Source organism: Mytilus edulis, chromosome 13, assembly GCF_963676685.1.
Source record: "Mytilus edulis chromosome 13, xbMytEdul2.2, whole genome shotgun sequence".
NCBI lineage: Eukaryota > Metazoa > Mollusca > Bivalvia > Mytilida > Mytilidae > Mytilus > Mytilus edulis.
Window position 1 is genome coordinate 13,902,325 of NC_092356.1, and position 27,465 is coordinate 13,929,789.

At 32.3% G+C, this 27,465-nt stretch overlaps 1 long non-coding RNA gene across 1 annotated transcript; it reads right to left on the reverse strand.

Moving 5' to 3' along the window:
• Positions 1 to 7,191: 7,191 nt before the first annotated feature.
• LOC139501433 (uncharacterized) lies at positions 7,192 to 10,019 on the reverse strand. Its single transcript, XR_011658562.1, has 4 exons — positions 9,854 to 10,019; positions 9,502 to 9,556; positions 9,030 to 9,115; positions 7,192 to 8,402 (listed from the first exon to the last, which is right to left on the reverse strand). It is a non-coding gene; the product is annotated as an uncharacterized lncRNA (long non-coding RNA).
• Between the last annotated feature and the right edge of the window lie 17,446 nt (positions 10,020 to 27,465).

The following is a 27,465-nucleotide window of genomic DNA, read 5'->3' on the forward strand; positions in this document are numbered from 1 at the left end:
ACTACTGATCACACCTATCATAATATATGTAAATCGAAATATTGATCAAAAAGCATTTTAATTTTTTGTTTTTATAGTAAATTTTATTCCGTCGGCACTTTTTGAAATTGGCCCTTCTGTGAAAAAAATCCCCGGCAAATTGGCACTACCTCTTTCTTGATCCGCCACTGGTTTTGTTGGTTGTTGTCTGTCGGATTTCAGGTTTTTTTTATGATTATTGAAACATGCGTTACTGATGAGTCTTATGTAGACGAAACGCGCGTCTGGCGTACTAAATTATAATCCTGGTACCTTTGGTAACTATTTACACCACTTGATCGATGCCACTGCTGGTGGACGTTTCGTCCCCGAGGGTATCACCAGCCCAGTAGTCGGCACTTCGGTGTTGACATGAATATCAATTATGTGGTCATCATATATAAATTTCCTCTTAACAAAACTTTGAATTTTTCGAAAAACTAAGGATTTTCTTATCCCAGGCATAGATTACCTTAGCTGTATTTGACACAACTTTTTGAAACTTTGGATCCTCAATGTTCTTCAACTTTGTTCTTCATGCTTGTTTGGCTTATATAACTATTTTGATATGAGCGTCACTGATGAGTCATATGTAGACGAAACGCGCGTCAGGCGTACTAAATTATAATCCTGGTACCTTTGATAACTATTGAAACATGAATAAGGCTCTCCTTTTAATTGTATTAGTCAAACATCTACCTATATGGTATAGGTTTTACTCATTATTGAAGGCATTACAGTTACAGGAAACTATACGGCACACCATTGTCCTTTGGAATTATTGGTAGTTGTCTCATAACCATATCAAATCTCAATATTCTTCTCTCTCTTTTTAACTATATCAAGAAGAATAAAAATCCGACATGTTTAGTCAAATTAGTTTTTTTTAAACATTATTATCCTTCTCAGGAAAACAAGAGAGCACATGCTGAAATGCCTGCTATAAAAATAAGATTCATCATTTATTTTATGCTGATGGTTTATCTGAACATGACCCAAAACTAAGAAAGGCACATTACACTCATTACAACACCAAATATAGTTGACATACAAGAAACATACCAAATCATAATTACTTCGATATTGATAAAAGAACAACGAAAATGAGGAAATCTGCCAGATATGTACAATCTTTCTATACATAGTTTACACTGATGTAAAGGAACTATTTGTTTTATATATGTACAACTTTTCAGTATGTTCATTTCTTTTAATTGGGCTTGACTGCAATCATCTAACTATATATCGATATATTCCACTCAAACCGCCGCCAGGTGTCATCTTAAACTTGCAGTGCAAGTGGGGCAATTTGTTTGCTCTGTGTTGAAATCCTCACTGCGACTGAGATAACGAAAAACAATAACAGCTCTTTTCCTTTGTATTCCCTGTTTAAGAGAGGATTGAGCCCTTGTTAAACCCTGTCACATTCTTAAGTGTCTTTGACGAAGCCAGGAACCTGTAGTTGGTTCATATCTTGTAATTGTTTTTCACAAATAGTTTTGTTATAAACTAGGTCGTTCGAATTGTTTCATATTTTTCATGTCGGGTCTATTAAACAGGTCGAGAACTCTAGATTTCCTGACGTCTGAATATATTTGCATAGTAATTTCCCAAACACAAGGCAAACGATGGCCTTGAAAAACTGACTAATCGATTCAATGAACTACAATGCATTGTGGGCTACTACGAGTGTACTATCACTTGACAACACGTGGAATTCATGGAATAAGTTAAAACTAATAAAGTGTCTGGGATTCTCAAAATAAATGGGTTCTGCAAATATGTTTATTGAAATATATATAACACAATCTTCAATTTGCATGCTCAGATTAAAAATGTATTGCTTACGGGCTTCACAATTCGACTTTCTTTTTCGCCTTGTAAAAGTAGTTGAACAGGTTTGTTCCATTATAGTTATGTATTGTATCTGTGCACTAATTTCACGGCGTGAAACATTGGAATTTCAGAACGTAAATATTTTGAGCTCTTTAAACCTGTATAATGTCATTTAAAAACATTTCTGCCTCGAAAACAAGACAACTGGCACAGAAACACGTCTATCTGTACTGGATGACTTGTGTTTATCAGGACCTAAACTATAACAAGTGAGAACATCATACTATTCACCCATGTTAAAATACGTGTTAAGGTTTATGTACCCTTCTGTAGCCATTTTTGTACGAATTTTTCAAACCTCAATTGTATCAAAGCTAAAGTTATAATAAATAATAGAGATAGGCCATTTAGTACATGTTCCAAGGGGAAACTTGATGCAAAGCATTATTTTTTACTGTTTCATTGCATTTGATAGAAAAAGAGGACTTTGTGGCAAATAAATCAAGATTTTTATAGAAAATCCACAGCCTTTAATACAGAGATTTTTGTTATAAAATTTGAAACATAAATTACTCACTTGATTTTCTATGATGTGCTAGTGTTTATTTTTTACAAAAAGTTCTAAGTAACCTGTAAATTCCAAAACACCTCGTGCTGAGTCACTTAAGTCGAGCGCACCCTAAAAGGTGTACTTGATTTTTGCCATATTTATACTTGTCTTAACCAATAACTACATTTATAAACTTGTTTTAAGGAAATCAATGCTAGCACTGCATGCAATAATCCTATATCTATCAGTCATCAAATTGCAAAATATGAGAGTACAAGGATAAAGGCTGTGGATTTTCTATAAAAATCTTGATTTATTTGCCACAAAGTCCTCTTTTTCTATTAAATGCAATGGAACAGTAAAAAATAATGCTTTGCATCAAGTTTCCCCTTGGAATATGTACAAAATGGCCTATCTTTATTATTCATTATATCTGTAGTTTTGATACAATTGCAGTTTGAAAAGTTCGTACAAAAATGGCTACAGAAGGGTACATAAACTTTAAATAGAGGATAGGAATTGTGTTTGATATTCGAGGGATGGACATAATCTTTCAATCAGTTTACAGCCGATTGCAGGTTACAAGTTAGGTAAACTGCCATCCTTTAAGAGTAGACAAGTCCGAGTATAGCCAATTTACATGTCTGTAAGTCTAGACTATTTCGAAAGGAGGGAAGAATACCTTACATAATAACGACTTTACAGTTCAGCTAAAAAGCAAGCTAACCAAGGATTCTAAATTTCATTACACACTCAATGAAATCTGCTGTAACTGAGGTCTGGAGCTGGCATATAAGTAACTACTAGTAGTCCTTTGTTAATTTATGTATTTATTTTTTTTGTTTAGTTTCTTTTGTTACCTATTCATTCTGACTCGCACTTCTATTTTACTGAGTATTACTGTGCATATTGCTGTGTTGGATACTTCATTGGATAGATGTATTAAGTTGGGGGGGGGGGGGGGTTAAGATCTCAAAAACATGTTCAACCTCGCTGCATGTTTGCGCCTGTCCCAAGTCAGGACACTCTGGCCTTTGATAGTCTTGACTGATTTTAATCTTAGTTTCTTGTGTATAATTCGGAGTTTAATATGACGTCCACTGTCACTGAACTAGTATACATATTTGTGCCAGCTAAAGGACTTCTCGGGGTGCGGAGATTCTCGCTGTTTTGAAGACCCATTGGTGACCTTCTACTGTTGACTGCTCTATGGTTGGGTTGTTGTCCTTTTGACTAATTCCCCATTTTCATTCTCAATTTTGTACGGTAAATTATAGCTTAAACATATTTTGTATTGTTTCATCCATTGATAAAGTCCGTCGGTTGCGTATTTTATCCCAAAATATACCTCAGAGGTATTTTAATCGTTCGGCTGCTGTCCTGTTGACGTATGTGCAATATTATACAATTACTGTCTTTTGATGAGGTAAATATGCGGTTTTATTGACTTTTGAAAAAATGATATTCACTGAGGCCAGAGTGTCAAAAGTCAATAAAACCCCATATTTACCGAAACAAAAGACAGTAATTGTTTTATTCCATAGTCCGAGAGAAGAAAATGTATCTAATGACAAACATATACCAATTTTTTTTTTACATGAAACATTTTACCATAACGTTGCATGTAAAAGCGCGCGACGTTTAGCGGGGTGAATGACACTTTTTCAGGTGAATATGTTTTTTTTATTCAAAATCCAATTCATATAGAGAAACCTACTAAAATAATACCAATATGGAATAACTCAAATTATCTAAACCCTGTGGATCAAATTGGATGCTATATTACCTTCTAAGTTTAGTGAAATCGTGCTTTGTATATATAGAAAGAAGACGATAAGGTATGAGTGCCAAATGAGATCTCTTACCACCCAAGACGTAATCTACTAAACTAAGTTTGTCTTATGGGGTAAATGGGGTAATTGTATGCATCACTGTTTGTTGCTGTCTGGTATACGTAGACGACTACGTTAAATCTACGTGTCATCACCAAACCGTGATATTTATGGCTATATATTGGATAATTCAAACACTTGTTTCTTCGCAAAGAAACAACTCTTCGTTAATCTGAGCATGGAACGAATACTTTATATCACGAACTTGTTTGATTGTAATCACGTAGTAGTCCATCATGCATTGCTACTCATTTAGTGGATTGGCCAAAAACCCAGGTAAAAATAAATTGCGCTATACGTAAATAAACAGTTACATGTGCGAGGACATAAATATGCTAATTTATGCATGGCCATATAAGGTAGTGGTCCCGATCTGTTAAAGCAGACTAGACAGTATTGGTTTTCGAACTGCCGAAGGCTGTTCTGTTGCTTATAATACTTACATCCACTTCATTTGAATTATAGTGGATAAGTTGTCTCGTTGGCAATCATACCACATCTCCTTATTTTCATATTAACCAGGAAAAATTGACATTCAGACGATAAAAATGAGGCCAAAGTCAGATAATAGCTGCCACTGACATGTACACCTTACAATCATTTCATACACCAAACTTAAGGCTATGTGCATATCAAACAAAGGACACAGATGGATTCATGACAAAATTGTATTTTGGTGTTGATGATGTGTTTGTAGACAGTGGCGGATTTAGAGGGGGGCGCAGGGGGCCCTGGTCCCCCTTTTTGGGAAAACATTTGGTTGCTTATATAGGGAATCACTGAAGTTTGACTAAAGTGGGCCCCTCTTAGGCAGTCAGTGGGCCCCCACTTATGAAAATTTCTAGATCCGCCACTGGTAGATCTTACTTTACTGAACATTCTTGCTGCTCACAATTATCTCCATCTATAATGAACTTGGCCCAGAAGTGACAGTGGTAGATCTTACTTTACTGAACATTCTTGCTGCTCATAATTATCTCCATCTATAATGAACTTGGCCAAGAAGTGATAATGGAAAATATTTTATAAAATTTTTCAAAAAATCCAAAAAGCTTAGTCCGTTTCTGTGTGAGTTACATTTTAATGTTGTGTCGTTGTTCTCTTATACTTCATGCGTTTCCCTCAGTTTTAGTTTGTTACCCCAATTTTGTTTTTTGTCCATGGATTTATGAGTTTTGAACAGCGGTATACTACTGTTGCCTTTATTTGAAAATTGTTAAATTGACTATAAAGGGCAATAACTCCTTAAGAGGTCAATTGACCATTTTGGTCATGTTGACTTATTTGTAGTTCATTCTTTCCTGTACATTATTACTGTTTACAGTTTCTCTATCTATAATAATATTCAAGATAATCAAAAGCTGCAAAATGTTTTTAAAATATCAATTCAGGGGCAGCTACCCAAAAACAAGATGCCCAATTGGTCTGAAAATTTCAAGGGCAGATAGATGTTGACCTAATGAACAATTAAATCCCATTAGATTTGTTTTAAATGCTTTGGTTTCAGAGATATGAGCCAAAAACTGCATTTTACCCTATGTACTATTGTTAGCCATGTCAGCCATCTTGGATCACAGTCTGGGTCATCGAACACATTTTTTAAACTAGATACCCTAATGATGATTGTGGACACGTTTGGTTAAATTCCTCCCTGCAGTTTCAGAGAAAATCTTTGTAAAATATAACAAAAGTTTACGAAAAATTGTTAAAAATTGACTATAAAGGGCAATAACTCATTAAGGGGTCAACTGACCATTTTGGTCATTTTGACTTATTTATAGATCTTAGTTTGCTGAACATTATTGCTGTTTACAGTTAATCTCTATCTATAATTATATTCAAGATAACCAAAAATAGCAATTTTTTCTTAAAATTACCAATTCAGGGGCAGCAACCCAACAATGGGTTGTCCTATTCATCTGAAAGTTTCATGGCAGATAGACCGGACATATTTTTAAACTAGATACCCCAATGATGATTGTGGCCAAGTATGGTTTAATTTGGTCCTGTAGTTTTCCAGGAGAAGATTTTTGTAAAAGTCAACGAAGGACGACAGACGAAGTACACCAGACGCCAAGTGATGTAAAAAGCTCACTTAGTCCTTCGGGCCAGGTGAACTTAAAAAGATGAACTTCTGCTTACAGTGTCTGGGAAGCAGATCCAATCATGTAACTTTCACCTTGATTAATGAGTTTGAGGTCAGGTGAACCCTGCATGAAGAACATATAGACATTGCAATAACCCAATCAAATACTATTACCCAACATTGAGAATTTTAAATAAAAAAAGAAACTTTTTCAAGCAGTTGCTGAACCATGAAAATGAGACAAAAGGACAAAAGACATGCGACAGACAGAAACTTCCAAACATGGCATCTGTCTGTATTAATGGTATGAATCCTCCAAGCCTATCGATTTCTGAAATATATAGCTTAATACAAGTAGCTTCTATTGCCGCCAGATTCATATGTCTTGCATTCTGAAGTTTTCGTGGCATGCGAGACAAAAACATTATTAATAACAGTGAATAACAAGAAAAATTCCCTTTTTTTTAATTACTGAAAGGAAATTTAATTGTTAAAAGAGACATTCAAAATCACAATATTGCAAAATTAAAGACACTGTTACACAGTATACAGAGATGATAGGTTTTATCTCAAAACATCTAAAAACGAAAGAATTCTACTTCCATTTAAACATTAAAATATAATAAACATATTGGATGTCCAAGGCTATAAGCAAAAACATTCAAAATAAGAATATTGCAAATTTAAGACACTGTTTTAGTTTAATATATGGGGAAGATAGGTTTGTCTCCAATATCTAATATTAAAAGAATTCTACTTCCAATTAAACATGTAAACTTTAAAGCCACTTTCAATACATAAGAAAAATGTACAGGTTGCCAATAAATTTAATTTATATAACTAATGAAAGGAAAAAACTTATCGAACACAAATCATTCACAATAATATAGGTTGTATTTAATTTCATAAATATATTTGGGGTGGGGTTGGGTGTGAATTTTGAAGCATACTCACTATTTACACCATCCTTAATGTTTATTATCTAGAACTCTGTTTACAATTTGTTTTCATATTATTTTTTGTCATTTTTATTTTTTTTACAGAGCTCTGGGTAATAAAAATATTGGATGTCTAAGGTTCAAGGTGTAAGCATGGATAAGAATATTGCAAATTTAGACACTATTAGACTACAATAAATAGAGAAGAATAGGTTTTGTCTCCAAATATCTAAAATCAAAAGAATTGTACGTATAATTAAACATTCTCAATTATAAGTTTTAAATTTCATAAATATATTGGTGAAAAAAAAGAAAATTTTAAATATGCCCACTTTTAACACCACCCTTACTGTTTATGATCTAGAACTCTGTTTGAATTTTGTTTTCATGTTATTTTTCACATTGTATTTTAACAGAGCTCTAGATAATAAAAATATCAGATGTCTAAGGTTAGACACATCAACGCAAGCCATGTGTTTTGGTTGAAGACAAATTTACAAGTTGCAATATTTGTTTTATCTCTCTCCCAACTCATCATTATAAGTGTTCTCCCTCTCCCTCTCTGACCATTCTATATCTTTCTCTCTCTCCCGCTGACCATATACTATTATGAAAATTCATTCATATTTAATTGACAAGAATATAAGTCTTGGACGTGTTGATTGTTTTTCTATGCTGTTAATAATATGTTGTTTGTTCTATCTTCATCAGTTGAGTCAGCTCTAACCTCTAAGTTAGTGATAAGGTAGCTGCTATGTTCATTGTTTCTCTTGTTAAGTTCAGTATTTTTCTAATATTATCTACCCTTTAGTCTACAAGTTCATTTTTCTCTTCCTTATTCCATGTGTTCTGTTATTCTCATATTGTATAACCTTCAGATGTTTATATGATCATCCTTTGAGACTGTCAGAGACCTAACCTCTGTCTGTATTGGTGATTATTTCTCTCGTTAATTTCAGAGTGTTGCTAGTTTCTTTTTCCATTTACTCTATGATTTAATCTGTCTCTTTCCTTATGCTATGTAGTCTGTTTTTCTTTCTTTCATATATTTGTAAGTTCAGCAGTTCAATTGTTCCTCCTCACTACAAACAACAATTTAATTAGTTAATTCAATTGGATAATACAAATTTAAAAGTTGAATGGATACATAACTTGAACCTTGAAAAAAAGTTTTACAGCAATCATGATCAGTACAGTACTGTTCTGAAGACTTAATTACAACACCGTGAAATATTTCCCTTGATGTTGTCCCCTAAAAGAAGGCTTAGTATATCAAAGTCTCAATAAAGCCATGCAGATGTGAATACAACGTGAGGTGTACAAGAAGATATTTAATGCAGTTGAAGTAATGTTACCATTATTGAACATTTACTGTTCAAGTTGACCATAGGGTTCATAGTTCATAGCTGAAAACACTGCAGCAACTATCTGTTATGATGAAGAACAACAACAAAAGTACATTTACTTTAATCAACAGGTTATTTTCCAGTACATCATATTCACAAGTTGAACAAATCAAACAGCTAATTTATAAGCAGCTCTGTCTTATTGACACTATGAAAGATATAGTAGCTAACTTCTACATTATTTGGTCTCTGGTAGAGAGTCGTCCCATCAGCATCCATACCACATCATCTTATTTTTATCAGAACATTGTGACATCAGATGGACGGATAGTTAATTTCCTAAGGAAGTTGAAGAATACCAACCTGGTATGAAGTAAGATTCAGTGTTATGTTTAACTCCCATCAGTTTATTTTGCTGGTTTGAATTTGTAGCACAATTGTTTGTACATCTGAAACATGGAAAATATTTCATAGTTTTGGGGATGATTTGCATGAACAGTATTTAAATATACTTTATACCTTTTGAGAATTTTACAGTTCTTTGTAATAGTGAGAATACCTCTATAAAACTGATCACTTTGAGCTCATAATTTGGTCCCAATACATGTCACATTACCCAGAAAAATATTTCTATCAATTTGTTAAAACTTACCAGACTTGTGACAGATTTACAAGATATTGCTAGGAATTTTGGAATAGACTTCAATTAAATATTGGAAAGCATATGCTGAATACTATTGTAGTGCTGTAAAATTGTTTTATTTATGTATTTATTCAGGTATTATGCATAATTGACCACAATCAAACCACTGGATTTCTTCATGTAAACACTTACCATTAATTAATCAGAATATTGTCCATTCTCTTCAGATATTCAATGCTGCATCAATCTGAAGAACAAAATGGCATCTGATTAAAGTGATTATTATCAAAGACAGAATCATTATCAACCCTTAATATCCGAGCATGAAAAGATTATTTGTTGGCATTTTAAGGAAATTTCATTTTGCTCGATTGAATAATATGAAAATGCTGAACATCAGAAAAAAGTTTCTAGGTAAAAGGTGTTGTTTGGCAATCCTTGTTTTTGTACGAAATAATTAATTTATTTTCTACCCCTTTTCAACATTGATAAATAACATTTATTTCTAAATAAATAGTATGTGTTTAAAGTAATGTGTTTATACCTAGATTTAATAATCTTATGCTCCAAAGTCCTAGGATTTTCTTTAGAACAGGTTGTGGAACAGGAAATCTGAAGTCATCAAGTTTGCAAAGAATCCTCAATTCATGATCTTCACCAGCTTAAATTTTCACATATTTCACTTTTCAGGAAGAATATGAACAATTAATCTGCAATAAAATATTTCACCTTTTATGAATGGCATGTCTGAACAATTAATTGAAAAAAATCTGTAAGTGCAACTGTTCAAATTAGCTTTTTGTAGTGTTGTTTTTTTAATTCTATAGCTTTTTGTAGTGTTGTTTTTTAATTCTATAGCTTTTTGTAGTGTTTTTTTCTGAATTCTATAAGAAACTAATTGATTTGATGTGATCACTGAAGTAAAGTTGTCTTAATTGGCAAATTCATACCACATCTCATATTTTCATAATCGAGATGGTATTTGTTTTATACATTTCTGTTGTCCATGTTATTTCTCTCCATCAGTGTTATTCTTCTCATTGAACAAAGAATTCCTTCAAATTTGGCCATGATCTATAACTTGCAATTAGATGAAAGCTTACAGCTTACACTCAAAGTTGATACTTTTTGAAATTCAAAATTCATATTCAGTGAAAATAACACACTATTTACAGACTATTTATTAATACCTTATTTTTTCTCAAGAAAACATCAGAATATGAAATGAAGAGCTGAAAATCTGATCAGCTATGTGTTCTGGATACTTCATTGTAAAAGGAATCTGTCTGTCTTCTGAATACTTCGTGCAACTTGGGAACATCTGTCTGTGCTATATAACATTTGTCTTCACTATAGAGCATTATGTAGGAACTTATCTTCTCTTTAGCACATTATGTAGAAGCATTTCTTCTTTGTAGAACATAAATGTTATTATACAAGTCCTTTATTTTATTTTAAAAGCTATACTTATAGCATGAGTGTGCCAGTTGTCCAACTGTTCATGCAATTAATCCACCAATCTCATAGAAAACTTCAATTTGAGCTTTTAGTATTTCTCAGTCTTTCATCTCTTTAGATATCATTGAACACTTTTGTTGGATATTTCTTTATATAAAAAAGTCAGTTTCTTCATGGCAATATTCTATTGTCCTCCATTGCCATGACAATCATTGAAGACTGAATATATACATCTCATGTAAAAACAGTTCCAAAGTTTCACAATTTTTCCAATACTTCAGAATAAACATATTTACAAACTATACAGTGCACTATACATAATAATAAACATAATTTTAAATATGCCTACTTTTAATTAAAACCACCCTCAATGTTTATTATCTAGAACTCAAACAATTTTGTTTTCATGTTATTTTTTTGTTATTTTTTTAATTTTCATATATTTTTTTTTTCTTTTTTTTTTACAGAGCTCTAGATTATAAAAATATCGGATGTTTAATATTATAGGTTATAAAGTCATTCAAAATCAAATTATTGCAACATTTTAACACAATGTTAGCATTATTTTTGGAAAAGATAGATGTTGTCTTCAAATAAATAAAATTAAAAGAATTGCACTTCCAAATAAATATTCCAACTTTAAAACAATTTTTCAATACCAGTCAAAATGTATAGCTAGACAAAATAAGTCAATATATACAAATGAAAGAAAAAAATGTTCAGCACAAAGAGGTCACCAATAAGTAATGAGTTGTAATCATAAATAAATTGAATAAACAGAAATTTTAAATATGCCTACTTTTTATTCCACCTTCAATGTTTATTAACTAGAACTCTGTTTACAAATTTTGTTTTCATATTATTTTTTGTAATTTTCTTTTTTTTTCACATATTTTTTTTTTTTTTTTTTTTTACAGAGCTCTAGATAATAAAAATATCAGATGTTAAATGTTACAGGTTTAAACAAAGTCATTCAAAATCAAAAAAATATTGCAACATTTTAAGGCACTGTTAGCGTTATTTTTGGAAAAGATAGATGTTGTCTTCAAATAACTAAAATTAAAAGAATTGCACTTCCAAATAAATATTCCAACTTTAAAACAATTTTTCAATACCAGTCAAAATGTATAGCTAGACAAAATAAGTCAATATATACAAATGAAAGAAAAAACCTGTTCAGCACAAAGAGGTCACCAATAAGTAATGAGTTGTAATCATAAATAAATTGAATAAAAAGAAATTTTAAATATGCCTACTTTTTATTCCACCTTCAATGTTTATTAACTAGAACTCTGTTTACAAATTTTGTTTTCATATTATTTTTTGTAATTTTTTTTTTTTTTTTTTACAGAGCTCTAGATAATAAAAATATCAGATGTTAAAGGTGACATGTATAAACAAAGTCTTTCAACATCAGAATAATGTAAAATTTTAAGTAAATTTTATAGTAAAAAATATTGATAGGTTAATAGCTCAAGTTATTTTCCAACTTCGGAGCCATTTGAAACCCCTGAAAAAAGGAGATTGACAAAAAAAAACCCTACTTTTTTTCATTTTGCCATGTTGAAGACATTCTTATACTTTTACCTCAATCCTTCCCCATCCCCCCAAAAAACCATCTTTTTTAATCTTTAGTGACCCCGCATATAATCAACAGATAATCAAATAATTTTACAGAAAAATAAATTTGATGTGAAAAAGTTACACCTATGGCTATACTAAAAATAATTTTCTAATATTCTATTTGTTGTGTTTTATTTTTAATAAACCCATGGCCAAATATTTTGATTTTTTTTCCATCTTTTTGATTCGATATGTCAAAACAGAGAAGAAATGAACTTAAATATTCATTGTTTCAATTATGACCAGTTGCAAATATCTCATGTATATTCTGAGAACTAGAAAACTAGAGGTTCTAAAAGGCCTGTGTCGCTCACCTTGGTCTATGTGAATATTAAACAAAGGACACAGATGGATTCATGACAAAATAATAACAAAAAACAGCAAAATTTCTTTAAAATTACCAATTCAGGGGCAGCAACCTAACAACCTGTTATCCGATTCATCTGAAAATTCCCAGGCAGATAGATTTTGACGTGATCAACAATTTCGCAACTTGTCAGATTTGCTTTAAATGCTTTTGTTTTTGAGTTATAAGCCAAGAACTGCATTTTACCCCTATGTTCTTTTTTCAGCCATGGCGGCCATCATGGTTGGTTGGCTGAGTTACCGGACACATTTTTTAAACTAAATACCTCAATGATGATTGTGGCCAAGTTTGGTTTAATTTGGCCCAGTAGTTACAGAGGAGAAGATTTTTCTAAAAGATTCCCAAGATTTACGAAAAATGGTTAAAAATTGACTATATATATATATATATATATATATATCTATAAAGGGCAATAACTCCTAAAGGGATCAACTGACCATTTTCGTCATGGTGACTTATTTGTAAATCTTACTTTGCTGAACATTATTGCTGTTTACAGTTTATCTCCATCTATAATAATATTCAAGATAATAATCAAAAACAGCAAAATTTCCTTAAAATTACCAATTCAGGGGCAGCAACCTAACAACAGGTTGTCCGATTCATCTGAAAATTTCAGGGCAGATAGATCTTGACCTGATAAACAATTTTACACAATGTCAGATTTGCTTTAAATGAGTTATAAGCCAAGAACTACATTTTACCCCTATGTTCTATTTTTAGCCATGGCGGCTATCTTGGTTAGTTTTAGAGATGATTTTTGTAAAAGTTAACGAAGGACGAAGACGATGAACCAGGTGAGCTAAAAATGTATGTTATATCCGTTTATTCAGTTGTCTTTTATTGCTGTCCTTCTTTTGTATTCCAAGGACTAATTTCATCACAAATAAGGCTGTTAATTTGATTCCATTGAATAGATTGTTATCTCCAATTAAGCCTTTTACTGCTAACCTATATTGGATTTTCTCATTGATGAAGTCCTTCAGAAACCTATTTTTAACATCAACATTATTTGGTCTCTGTAGAATAGTTCTCTTACATCTCTTTATTCCATAACACATCAATTTTAAGTTCAGATGAAGATGTTAAGGCAAATTTCGACTGCCAACTGAGAGGAATTTAGCCTTGCATTAGCCCACCTACTGACCCTCAAAAGAGTTGTGGCTTAAGGGTTCTTTTATATGCAGAGTGGTACTGTCCTTACAGATAGGAACTATACTTTATAAATTGCCATTCCAATTTTTGTTTGTTTTAAACATGATAATTTTAGAAAACTTACAGGCAGGGGTCATAAAATTATTAAAATAATCTCAACATTTGCACCACCCTCAATGTTTATTTTCTAGAACTCTGTTTACAAATTTTGTTTTCATATTATTTTTTGGTACAATGTATATCCTTTTTTCTATTTTTTTCAATTTTTTTTTACAGAGCTCTAGATAATAAAAATATCAGATGTTAAAGGTTGGAGGTATAAACAAGTCATTCTCAATCAGAATATTGCAAAATTTTAATGTTATTGGATTTTCTCATTGTTGAAGCCCATACAGTAACCTATTTTACATTAACACCATTTGGTCTCTGTAGGATAGTTGTCTCACATCTCTTTGATATCATAACAAATCAATTTGTAGGTTCTATAAAGTGGGCCAACGGTGAAGGTAGGGGAAATTTTGACTGCCAACCGAGGAGGAAATTGTTGGACAGAAATTTGGCCTAATGCAACAAGCCACGTCCTACTGACACCTCAAAAGAGTTGTGACAAGGGTTCTTTAACATGCAGAGTTGCACTGTCCCTACAGAAAGGACCTATACTTTTTAAACTGCCATTCCAATTTTTGTTTTGTTTTAAATATGATAACTTTAGAAGACTTAAAGGCAGGGGATCATAAAAATATCAAAATAATCCCACCCTCAATGTTTATTATCTAGAACTCTGTTTTCTATTTTGCTTTCATATTATTTTTTTGTATTTTCTTTTTTATATATATTTTTTTTTTTTTTTTTTTTTACAGAGCTCTAGATAATAAAAATTTCAGATGTTAAAGTTTGGAGGTATAAACAAGTCATTCTAAATCAAAAATTGCACAATTTTAATGTTAGTGCATTTTCTCATTGTTGGAAGCCCATACAGTAACCTATTTTACATTAACATCATTTGGTCTCTGTAGGATAGTTGTCTCACATCTCTTGATATCACAACAAATCAATTTGTAGGTTCTATAAAGTGGGCCAACGGTGAAGGTAGGGGAAATTTTGACTGCCAACCGAGGAGGAAATTGTTGGACAGAAATTTGGCCTAATGCAACAAGCCACGTCCTACTGACACCTCAAAAGAGTTGTGACAAGGGTTCTTTAACATGCAGAGTTGCACTGTCCCTACAGAAAGGACCTATACTTTTTAAACTGCCATTCCAATTTTTGTTTTGTTTTAAATATGATAACTTTAGAAGACTTAAAGGCGGGGGTCATAAAAATATCAAAATAATCCCACCCTCAATGTTTATTATCTAGAACTCTGTTTTCTATTTTGCTTTCATATTATTTTTTGGTATTTTCTTTTTTATATATTTTTTTCTTTTTTTTTTTACAGAGCTCTAGATAATAAAAATTTCAGATGTTAAAGTTTGGAGGTATTAACAAGTCATTCTAAATCAGAATATTGCACAATTTTAATGTTAGTGGATTTTCTCATTGTTGAAACCCATACAGTGACCTATTTTACATTAACATCATTTGGTCTCTGTAGGATAGTTGTCTCACATCTCTTGATATCACAACAAATCAATTTGTAGGTTCTATAAAGTGGTCCAATCCTATGGTGAAGGGAGGGGGAATTTTGACTGCCAACCGAGGAGGATATTTTTGGACAGAAATTTAGCCTATTAATTTAACAAGCCACATCCTACTGACACCTCAAAAGAGTTGTGACAAGGGTTCTTTAATGTGCAGAGTGGCACTGTCTGTCCCTACAAATAGGACCTATACTTTCCCGCTACCTCTATGTGTAGACAACATTACTGTTGTTGTGACATTCTTATTTCTAAGCCTTAATTTATGTCCGTTACAACGCCCTTAGGGAGGAAATAGTAGCAGATAGTACTACACCCTCAAATGGATTGTAGAAGTCCAGTTTACAATAATGGTACTTTCAGCACCATAACCGGCTTTGGTTGTCTTGTCCAGCTCTTAATGGTCCAAAATGCTGTACAATGGATTATGATTTGAAAATTGAAGATAAAAGATTAAGTTTTGAATATATCTACTTTTTTTCTTTGAAGATGGCAAATCAAATTATTAATTCATTAAAAATTCAGAATAACTCAAATCTTTACACCACACAAACCCGCCAACAAAGAATGTGCAATGAAAAGAATTGAGTTATTGTTTGAAACATCAAAAATGTTAAAGTTTCACGCATTGTTTTTTTATTTGAACAGCAATTTTCAGATCTCAGGACAAGTTTTCTTTGGAACACACGCAGGACAAGTTATCTTTGGAAGACATTAAAAATTTCTGTTTTGCAAAAGATTAAAAGTTGGATACTTTCTTTTTTTCTTTGAAGATTACAAATCTAATTATTAAAAATCTAATTATTAATTCATTAAAAATTCAGACTAACCCAATCGTTTACACCACACAAACTTTCCGCAGTATCATATTTATATTTTGTCCATTCTTTTTACTTTCTTTTTTTTTTAAATATACCGCAGTGCCAACAAAGAATGTGCAATGACAAGAAATGAGTTATTGTTTGAAAATCAAAAATGTTAAATGTTCACACATTGTTTTTATTTGAACAGCAATTTTCAGATCTTAGGACAAGTTTTCTTTGGAACACATTATAAATTTTTGTTTTTCAAATGATTTCAACTGACATAAACAAGAATGGAAAGGTCGAAATTACCAAAATGCTAATTTCACTATTATTGGTCCTTTTGTCGTGCCCAGCTCTTAATGATGGAAAACCCTGTATCACAGTAACATTCCTTTAAATGAACTGGAGAAGTCTTGATTACAATAATCATATTGCTTTTTACTTTCAACACTATTGGATATTGTGTCAAACCAGCTTTAGATGGTGGATGGAGTAATTATGGAGATGTTAAGAATTGCACAAGAGGTGTTCCTGCTACCTCTCCATATGTAGACAACGTCACTGTTGTTGTGACGTTCTTATTTCTAAGCCTTAATTTATGTCCGTTACAACGCCCTTAGGGAGGAAAACTACACCCTCAAATGGACTGTAAAAGTCCAGATTACAATAATGGTACTTTCAGCACCATTGCACGGTTTGGTTGTCTTGCCCAGCTCTTAATGGTCAAAAATGCTGTACAATGGATTATGTTTTAAAAATTGAAGATAAAAGATTAAGTTTTGAATATCTTCTTTTTTTCTCTGAAGATGGCAAATCAAATTATTAATTCACGAGCTCTAGATAATAAAAATATCAGGTGTTAAAGTTTGGAGGTATAAACAAGTCATTCTCAATCAAAATATTGCAAAATTGTAATTTTAGTGGATTTTCTCATTGTTGAAGCCCATACAGTAACCTATTTTACATTAACATCATTTGGTCTCTGTAGGATAGTTGTCTCACATCTCTTGATATCACAAGAAAACAATTTGTAGGTTCTCAAAGGTGGGCCAATGATGAAGGTAGGGGAAATTTTGACTGCCAGCCGAGAGGAGGATAATGTTGGACAGAAAGTTAGCCTTGCAACAAGCCACATCCTACTGACACCTCAAAAGATTTGTGGCAAGGGTTCTTTAACATGCAGAGTTGCACTGTCCCTACAGAAAGGACCTATACTTTTTAAACTGCCATTCCACTTTTTGTTTTGTTTTAAATATGATAACTTTAGAAGACTAAAAGGCGGGGGTCATAAAAATATCAAAATAATCCCACCCTCAATGTTTATTATCTAGAACTCTGTTTTCTATTTTGCTTTCATATTATTTTTTGGTATTTTCTTTTTTATATATTTTTTTCTTATTTTTTTACAGAGCTCTAGATAATAAAAATTTCAGATGTTAAAGTTTGGAGGTATTAACAAGTCATTCTAAATCAGAATATTGCACAATTTTAATGTTAGTGGATTTTCTCATTGTTGAAACCCATACAGTAACCTATTTTACATTAACATCATTTGGTCTCTGTAGGATAGTTGTCTCACATCTCTTGATATCACAACAAATCAATTTGTAGGTTCTATAAAGTGGTCCAATCCTATGATGAAGGGAGGGGGAATTTTGACTGCCAACCGAGGAGGATATTTTTGGACAGAAATTTAGCCTATTAATTTAACAAGCCACATCCTACTGACACCTCAAAAGAGTTGTGACAAGGGTTCTTTAACGTGCAGAGTGGCACTGTCTGTCCCTACAAATAGGACCTATACTTTCCCGCTACCTCTATGTGTAGACAACATTACTGTTGTTGTGACATTCTTATTTCTAAGCCTTAATTTATGTCCGTTACAACGCCCTTAGGGAGGAAATAGTAGCAGATAGTACTACACCCTCAAATGGATTGTAGAAGTCCAGTTTACAATAATGGTACTTTCAGCACCATAACCGGCTTTGGTTGTCTTGTCCAGCTCTTAATGGTCCAAAATGCTGTACAATGGATTATGATTTGAAAATTGAAGATAAAAGATTAAGTTTTGAATATATCTACTTTTTTTCTTTGAAGATGGCAAATCAAATTATTAATTCATTAAAAATTCAGAATAACTCAAATCTTTACACCACACAAACCCGCCAACAAAGAATGTGCAATGAAAAGAATTGAGTTATTGTTTGAAACATCAAAAATGTTAAAGTTTCACGCATTGTTTTTTATTTGAACAGCAATTTTCAGATCTCAGGACAAGTTTTCTTTGGAACACACTCAGGACAAGTTATCTTTGGAAGACATTAAAAATTTCTGTTTTGCAAAAGATTAAAAGTTTTGGATACTTTCTTTTTTTCTTTGAAGATTACAAATCTAATTATTAAAAATCTAATTATTAATTCATTAAAAATTCAGACTAACCCAATCGTTTACACCACACAAACTTTCCGCAGTATCATATTTATATTTTGTCCATTCTTTTTTCTTTCTTTTTTTTTAAAATATACCGCAGTGCCAACAAAGAATGTGCAATGACAAGAAATGAGTTATTGTTTGAAAATCAAAAATGTTAAATGTTCACACATTGTTTTTATTTGAACAGCAATTTTCAGATCTTAGGACAAGTTTTCTTTGGAACACCTTATAAATTTTTGTTTTTCAAATGATTTCAACTGACATAAACAAGAATGGAAAGGTCGAAATTACCAAAATGCTAATTTCACTATTATTGGTCCTTTTGTCGTGCCCAGCTCTTAATGATGGAAAACCCTGTATCACAGTAACATTCCTTTAAATGAACTGGAGAAGTCTTGATTACAATAATCATATTGCTTTTTACTTTCAACACTATTGGATATTGTGTCAAACCAGCTTTAGATGGTGGATGGAGTAATTATGGAGATGTTAAGAATTGCACAAGAGGTGTTCCTGCTACCTCTCCATATGTAGACAACGTCACTGTTGTTGTGACGTTCTTATTTCTAAGCCTTAATTTATGTCCGTTACAACGCCCTTAGGGAGGAAAACTACACCCTCAAATGGACTGTAAAAGTCCAGATTACAATAATGGTACTTTCAGCACCATTGCACGGTTTGGTTGTCTTGCCCAGCTCTTAATGGTCAAAAATGCTGTACAATGGATTATGTTTTAAAAATTGAAGATAAAAGATTAAGTTTTGAATATCTTCTTTTTTTCTCTGAAGATGGCAAATCAAATTATTAATTCACGAGCTCTAGATAATAAAAATATCAGGTGTTAAAGTTTGGAGGTATAAACAAGTCATTCTCAATCAAAATATTGCAAAATTGTAATTTTAGTGGATTTTCTCATTGTTGAAGCCCATACAGTAACCTATTTTACATTAACATCATTTGGTCTCTGTAGGATAGTTGTCTCACATCTCTTGATATCACAAGAAAACAATTTGTAGGTTCTCAAAGGTGGGCCAATGATGAAGGTAGGGGAAATTTTGACTGCCAGCCGAGAGGAGGATAATGTTGGACAGAAAGTTAGCCTTGCAACAAGCCACATCCTACTGACACCTCAAAAGATTTGTGGCAAGGGTTCTTTAACATGCAGAGTTGCACTGTCCCTACAGAAAGGACCTATACTTTTTAAACTGCCATTCCACTTTTTGTTTTGTTTTAAATATGATAACTTTAGAAGACTAAAAGGCGGGGGTCATAAAAATATCAAAATAATCCCACCCTCAATGTTTATTATCTAGAACTCTGTTTTCTATTTTGCTTTCATATTATTTTTTGGTATTTTCTTTTTTATATATTTTTTTCTTATTTTTTTACAGAGCTCTAGATAATAAAAATTTCAGATGTTAAAGTTTGGAGGTATTAACAAGTCATTCTAAATCAGAATATTGCACAATTTTAATGTTAGTGGATTTTCTCATTGTTGAAACCCATACAGTAACCTATTTTACATTAACATCATTTGGTCTCTGTAGGATAGTTGTCTCACATCTCTTGATATCACAACAAATCAATTTGTAGGTTCTATAAAGTGGTCCAATCCTATGATGAAGGGAGGGGGAATTTTGACTGCCAACCGAGGAGGATATTTTTGGACAGAAATTTAGCCTATTAATTTAACAAGCCACATCCTACTGACACCTCAAAAGAGTTGTGACAAGGGTTCTTTAACGTGCAGAGTGGCACTGTCTGTCCCTACAAATAGGACCTATACTTTCCCGCTACCTCTATGTGTAGACAACATTACTGTTGTTGTGACATTCTTATTTCTAAGCCTTAATTTATGTCCGTTACAACGCCCTTAGGGAGGAAATAGTAGCAGATAGTACTACACCCTCAAATGGATTGTAGAAGTCCAGTTTACAATAATGGTACTTTCAGCACCATAACCGGCTTTGGTTGTCTTGTCCAGCTCTTAATGGTCCAAAATGCTGTACAATGGATTATGATTTGAAAATTGAAGATAAAAGATTAAGTTTTGAATATATCTACTTTTTTTCTTTGAAGATGGCAAATCAAATTATTAATTCATTAAAAATTCAGAATAACTCAAATCTTTACACCACACAAACCCGCCAACAAAGAATGTGCAATGAAAAGAATTGAGTTATTGTTTGAAACATCAAAAATGTTAAAGTTTCACGCATTGTTTTTTATTTGAACAGCAATTTTCAGATCTCAGGACAAGTTTTCTTTGGAACACACTCAGGACAAGTTATCTTTGGAAGACATTAAAAATTTCTGTTTTGCAAAAGATTAAAAGTTTTGGATACTTTCTTTTTTTCTTTGAAGATTACAAATCTAATTATTAAAAATCTAATTATTAATTCATTAAAAATTCAGACTAACCCAATCGTTTACACCACACAAACTTTCCGCAGTATCATATTTATATTTTGTCCATTCTTTTTTCTTTCTTTTTTTTTAAAATATACCGCAGTGCCAACAAAGAATGTGCAATGACAAGAAATGAGTTATTGTTTGAAAATCAAAAATGTTAAATGTTCACACATTGTTTTTATTTGAACAGCAATTTTCAGATCTTAGGACAAGTTTTCTTTGGAACACATTATAAATTTTTGTTTTTCAAATGATTTCAACTGACATAAACAAGAATGGAAAGGTCGAAATTACCAAAATGCTAATTTCACTATTATTGGTCCTTTTGTCGTGCCCAGCTCTTAATGATGGAAAACCCTGTATCACAGTAACATTCCTTTAAATGAACTGGAGAAGTCTTGATTACAATAATCATATTGCTTTTTACTTTCAACACTATTGGATATTGTGTCAAACCAGCTTTAGATGGTGGATGGAGTAATTATGGAGATGTTAAGAATTGCACAAGAGGTGTTCCTGCTACCTCTCCATATGTAGACAACGTCACTGTTGTTGTGACGTTCTTATTTCTAAGCCTTAATTTATGTCCGTTACAACGCCCTTAGGGAGGAAAACTACACCCTCAAATGGACTGTAAAAGTCCAGATTACAATAATGGTACTTTCAGCACCATTGCACGGTTTGGTTGTCTTGCCCAGCTCTTAATAGTCAAAAGTGCTGTACAATGGATTATGTTTTAAAAATTGAAGATAAAAGATTAAGTTTTGAATATCTTCTTTTTTTCTCTGAAGATGGCAAATCAAATTATTAATTCACGAGCTCTAGATAATAAAAATATCAGGTGTTAAAGTTTGGAGGTATAAACAAGTCATTCTCAATCAAAATATTGCAAAATTGTAATTTTAGTGGATTTTCTCATTGTTGAAGCCCATACAGTAACCTATTTTACATTAACATCATTTGGTCTCTGTAGGATAGTTGTCTCACATCTCTTGATATCACAAGAAAACAATTTGTAGGTTCTCAAAGGTGGGCCAATGATGAAGGTAGGGGAAATTTTGACTGCCAGCCGAGAGGAGGATAATGTTGGACAGAAAGTTAGCCTTGCAACAAGCCACATCCTACTGACACCTCAAAAGATTTGTGGCAAGGGTTCTTTAACATGCAGAGTTGCACTGTCCCTACAGAAAGGACCTATACTTTTTAAACTGCCATTCCACTTTTTGTTTTGTTTTAAATATGATAACTTTAGAAGACTAAAAGGCGGGGGTCATAAAAATATCAAAATAATCCCACCCTCAATGTTTATTATCTAGAACTCTGTTTTCTATTTTGCTTTCATATTATTTTTTGGTATTTTCTTTTTTATATATTTTTTTCTTTTTTTTTACAGAGCTCTAGATAATAAAAATTTCAGATGTTAAAGTTTGGAGGTATTAACAAGTCATTCTAAATCAGAATATTGCACAATTTTAATGTTAGTGGATTTTCTCATTGTTGAAACCCATACAGTAACCTATTTTACATTAACATCATTTGGTCTCTGTAGGATAGTTGTCTCACATCTCTTGATATCACAACAAATCAATTTGTAGGTTCTATAAAGTGGTCCAATCCTATGGTGAAGGGAGGGGGAATTTTGACTGCCAACCGAGGAGGATATTTTTGGACAGAAATTTAGCCTATTAATTTAACAAGCCACATCCTACTGACACCTCAAAAGAGTTGTGACAAGGGTTCTTTAACGTGCAGAGTGGCACTGTCTGTCCCTACAAATAGGACCTATACTTTCCCGCTACCTCTATGTGTAGACAACATTACTGTTGTTGTGACATTCTTATTTCTAAGCCTTAATTTATGTCCGTTACAACGCCCTTAGGGAGGAAATAGTAGCAGATAGTACTACACCCTCAAATGGATTGTAGAAGTCCAGTTTACAATAATGGTACTTTCAGCACCATAACCGGCTTTGGTTGTCTTGTCCAGCTCTTAATGGTCCAAAATGCTGTACAATGGATTATGATTTGAAAATTGAAGATAAAAGATTAAGTTTTGAATATATCTACTTTTTTTCTTTGAAGATGGCAAATCAAATTATTAATTCATTAAAAATTCAGAATAACTCAAATCTTTACACCACACAAACCCGCCAACAAAGAATGTGCAATGAAAAGAATTGAGTTATTGTTTGAAACATCAAAAATGTTAAAGTTTCACGCATTGTTTTTTATTTGAACAGCAATTTTCAGATCTCAGGACAAGTTTTCTTTGGAACACACTCAGGACAAGTTATCTTTGGAAGACATTAAAAATTTCTGTTTTGCAAAAGATTAAAAACTTTGGATACTTTCTTTTTTTCTTTGAAGATTACAAATCTAATTATTAAAAATCTAATTATTAATTCATTAAAAATTCAGACTAACCCAATCGTTTACACCACACAAACTTTCCTCAGTATCATATTTATATTTTGTCCATTCTTTTTTCTTTCTTTTTTTCTTTTTTTTAAAATATACCGCAGTGCCAACAAAGAATGTGCAATGACAAGAAATGAGTTATTGTTTGAAAATCAAAAATGTTAAATGTTCACACATTGTTTTTATTTGAACAGCAATTTTCAGATCTCAGGACAAGTTTTCTTTGGAACACATTATAAATTTTTGTTTTTCAAATGATTTCAACTGACATAAACAAGAATGGAAAGGTCGAAATTACCAAAATGCTAATTTCACTATTATTGGTCCTTTTGTCATGCCCAGCTCTTAATGATGGAAAACCCTGTATCACAGTAACATTCCTTTAAATGAACTGGAGAAGTCTTGATTACAATAATCATATTGCTTTTTACTTTCAACACTATTGGATATTGTGTCAAACCAGCTTTAGATGGTGGATGGAGTAATTATGGAGATGTTAAGAATTGCACAAGAGGTGTTCCTGCTACCTCTCCATATGTAGACAACGTCACTGTTGTTGTGACGTTCTTATTTCTAAGCCTTAATTTATGTCCGTTACAACGCCCTTAGGGAGGAAAACTACACCCTCAAATGGACTGTAAAAGTCCAGATTACAATAATGGTACTTTCAGCACCATTGCACGGTTTGGTTGTCTTGCCCAGCTCTTAATGGTCAAAAATGCTGTACAATGGATTATGTTTTAAAAATTGAAGATAAAAGATTAAGTTTTGAATATCTTCTTTTTTTCTCTGAAGATGGCAAATCAAATTATTAATTCACGAGCTCTAGATAATAAAAATATCAGGTGTTAAAGTTTGGAGGTATAAACAAGTCATTCTCAATCAAAATATTGCAAAATTGTAATTTTAGTGGATTTTCTCATTGTTGAAGCCCATACAGTAACCTATTTTACATTAACATCATTTGGTCTCTGTAGGATAGTTGTCTCACATCTCTTGATATCACAAGAAAACAATTTGTAGGTTCTCAAAGGTGAGCCAATGATGAAGGTAGGGGAAATTTTGACTGCCAGCCGAGAGAAGGATAATGTTGGACAGAAAGTTAGCCTTGCAACAAGCCACATCCTACTGACACCTCAAAAGATTTGTGGCAAGGGTTCTTTACCATGCAGAGTTGCACTGTCCCTACAGAAAGGACCTATACTTTTTAAACTGCCATTCCACTTTTTGTTTTGTTTTAAATATGATAACTTTAGAAGACTAAAAGGCGGGGGTCATAAAAATATCAAAATAATCCCACCCTCAATGTTTATTATCTAGAACTCTGTTTTCTATTTTGCTTTCATATTATTTTTTGGTATTTTCTTTTTTATATATTTTTTTCTTTTTTTTTTTTACAGAGCTCTAGATAATAAAAATTTCAGATGTTAAAGTTTGGAGGTATTAACAAGTCATTCTAAATCAGAATATTGCACAATTTTAATGTTAGTGGATTTTCTCATTGTTGAAACCCATACAGTAACCTATTTTACATTAACATCAATTTGGTCTCTGTAGGATAGTTGTCTCACATCTCTTGATATCACAACAAATCAATTTGTAGGTTCTATAAAGTGGTCCAATCCTATGGTGAAGGGAGGGGGAATTTTGACTGCCAACCGAGGAGGATATTTTTGGACAGAAATTTAGCCTATTAATTTAACAAGCCACATCCTACTGACACCTCAAAAGAGTTGTGACAAGGGTTCTTTAACGTGCAGAGTGGCACTGTCTGTCCCTACAAATAGGACCTATACTTTCCCGCTACCTCTATGTGTAGACAACATTACTGTTGTTGTGACATTCTTATTTCTAAGCCTTAATTTATGTCCGTTACAACGCCCTTAGGGAGGAAATAGTAGCAGATAGTACTACACCCTCAAATGGATTGTAGAAGTCCAGTTTACAATAATGGTACTTTCAGCACCATAACCGGCTTTGGTTGTCTTGTCCAGCTCTTAATGGTCCAAAATGCTGTACAATGGATTATGATTTGAAAATTGAAGATAAAAGATTAAGTTTTGAATATATCTACTTTTTTTCTTTGAAGATGGCAAATCAAATTATTAATTCATTAAAAATTCAGAATAACTCAAATCTTTACACCACACAAACGCGCCAACAAAGAATGTGCAATGAAAAGAATTGAGTTATTGTTTGAAACATCAAAAATGTTAAAGTTTCACGCATTGTTTTTTATTTGAACAGCAATTTTCAGATCTCAGGACAAGTTTTCTTTGGAACACACTCAGGACAAGTTATCTTTGGAAGACATTAAAAATTTCTGTTTTGCAAAAGATTAAAAGTTGGATACTTTCTTTTTTTCTTTGAAGATTACAAATCTAATTATTAAAAATCTAATTATTAATTCATTAAAAATTCAGACTAACCCAATCGTTTACACCACACAAACTTTCCGCAGTATCATATTTATATTTTGTCCATTCTTTTTTCTTTCTTTTTTTTTAAAATATACCGCAGTGCCAACAAAGAATGTGCAATGACAAGAAATGAGTTATTGTTTGAAAATCAAAAATGTTAAATGTTCACACATTGTTTTTATTTGAACAGCAATTTTCAGATCTTAGGACAAGTTTTCTTTGGAACACATTATAAATTTTTGTTTTTCAAATGATTTCAACTGACATAAACAAGAATGGAAAGGTCGAAATTACCAAAATGCTAATTTCACTATTATTGGTCCTTTTGTCGTGCCCAGCTCTTAATGATGGAAAACCCTGTATCACAGTAACATTCCTTTAAATGAACTGGAGAAGTCTTGATTACAATAATCATATTGCTTTTTACTTTCAACACTATTGGATATTGTGTCAAACCAGCTTTAGATGGTGGATGGAGTAATTATGGAGATGTTAAGAATTGCACAAGAGGTGTTCCTGCTACCTCTCCATATGTAGACAACGTCACTGTTGTTGTGACGTTCTTATTTCTAAGCCTTAATTTATGTCCGTTACAACGCCCTTAGGGAGGAAAACTACACCCTCAAATGGACTGTAAAAGTCCAGATTACAATAATGGTACTTTCAGCACCATTGCACGGTTTGGTTGTCTTGCCCAGCTCTTAATGGTCAAAAATGCTGTACAATGGATTATGTTTTAAAAATTGAAGATAAAAGATTAAGTTTTGAATATCTTCTTTTTTTCTCTGAAGATGGCAAATCAAATTATTAATTCACGAGCTCTAGATAATAAAAATATCAGGTGTTAAAGTTTGGAGGTATAAACAAGTCATTCTCAATCAAAATATTGCAAAATTGTAATTTTAGTGGATTTTCTCATTGTTGAAGCCCATACAGTAACCTATTTTACATTAACATCATTTGGTCTCTGTAGGATAGTTGTCTCACATCTCTTGATATCACAAGAAAACAATTTGTAGGTTCTCAAAGGTGGGCCAATGATGAAGGTAGGGGAAATTTTGACTGCCAGCCGAGAGGAGGATAATGTTGGACAGAAAGTTAGCCTTGCAACAAGCCACATCCTACTGACACCTCAAAAGATTTGTGGCAAGGGTTCTTTAACATGCAGAGTTGCACTGTCTCTACAGAAAGGACCTATACTTTTTAAACTGCCATTCCACTTTTTGTTTTGTTTTAAATATGATAACTTTAGAAGACTAAAAGGCGGGGGTCATAAAAATATCAAAATAATCCCACCCTCAATGTTTATTATCTAGAACTCTGTTTTCTATTTTGCTTTCATATTATTTTTTGGTATTTTCTTTTTTATATATTTTTTTCTTTTTTTTTTACAGAGCTCTAGATAATAAAAATTTCAGATGTTAAAGT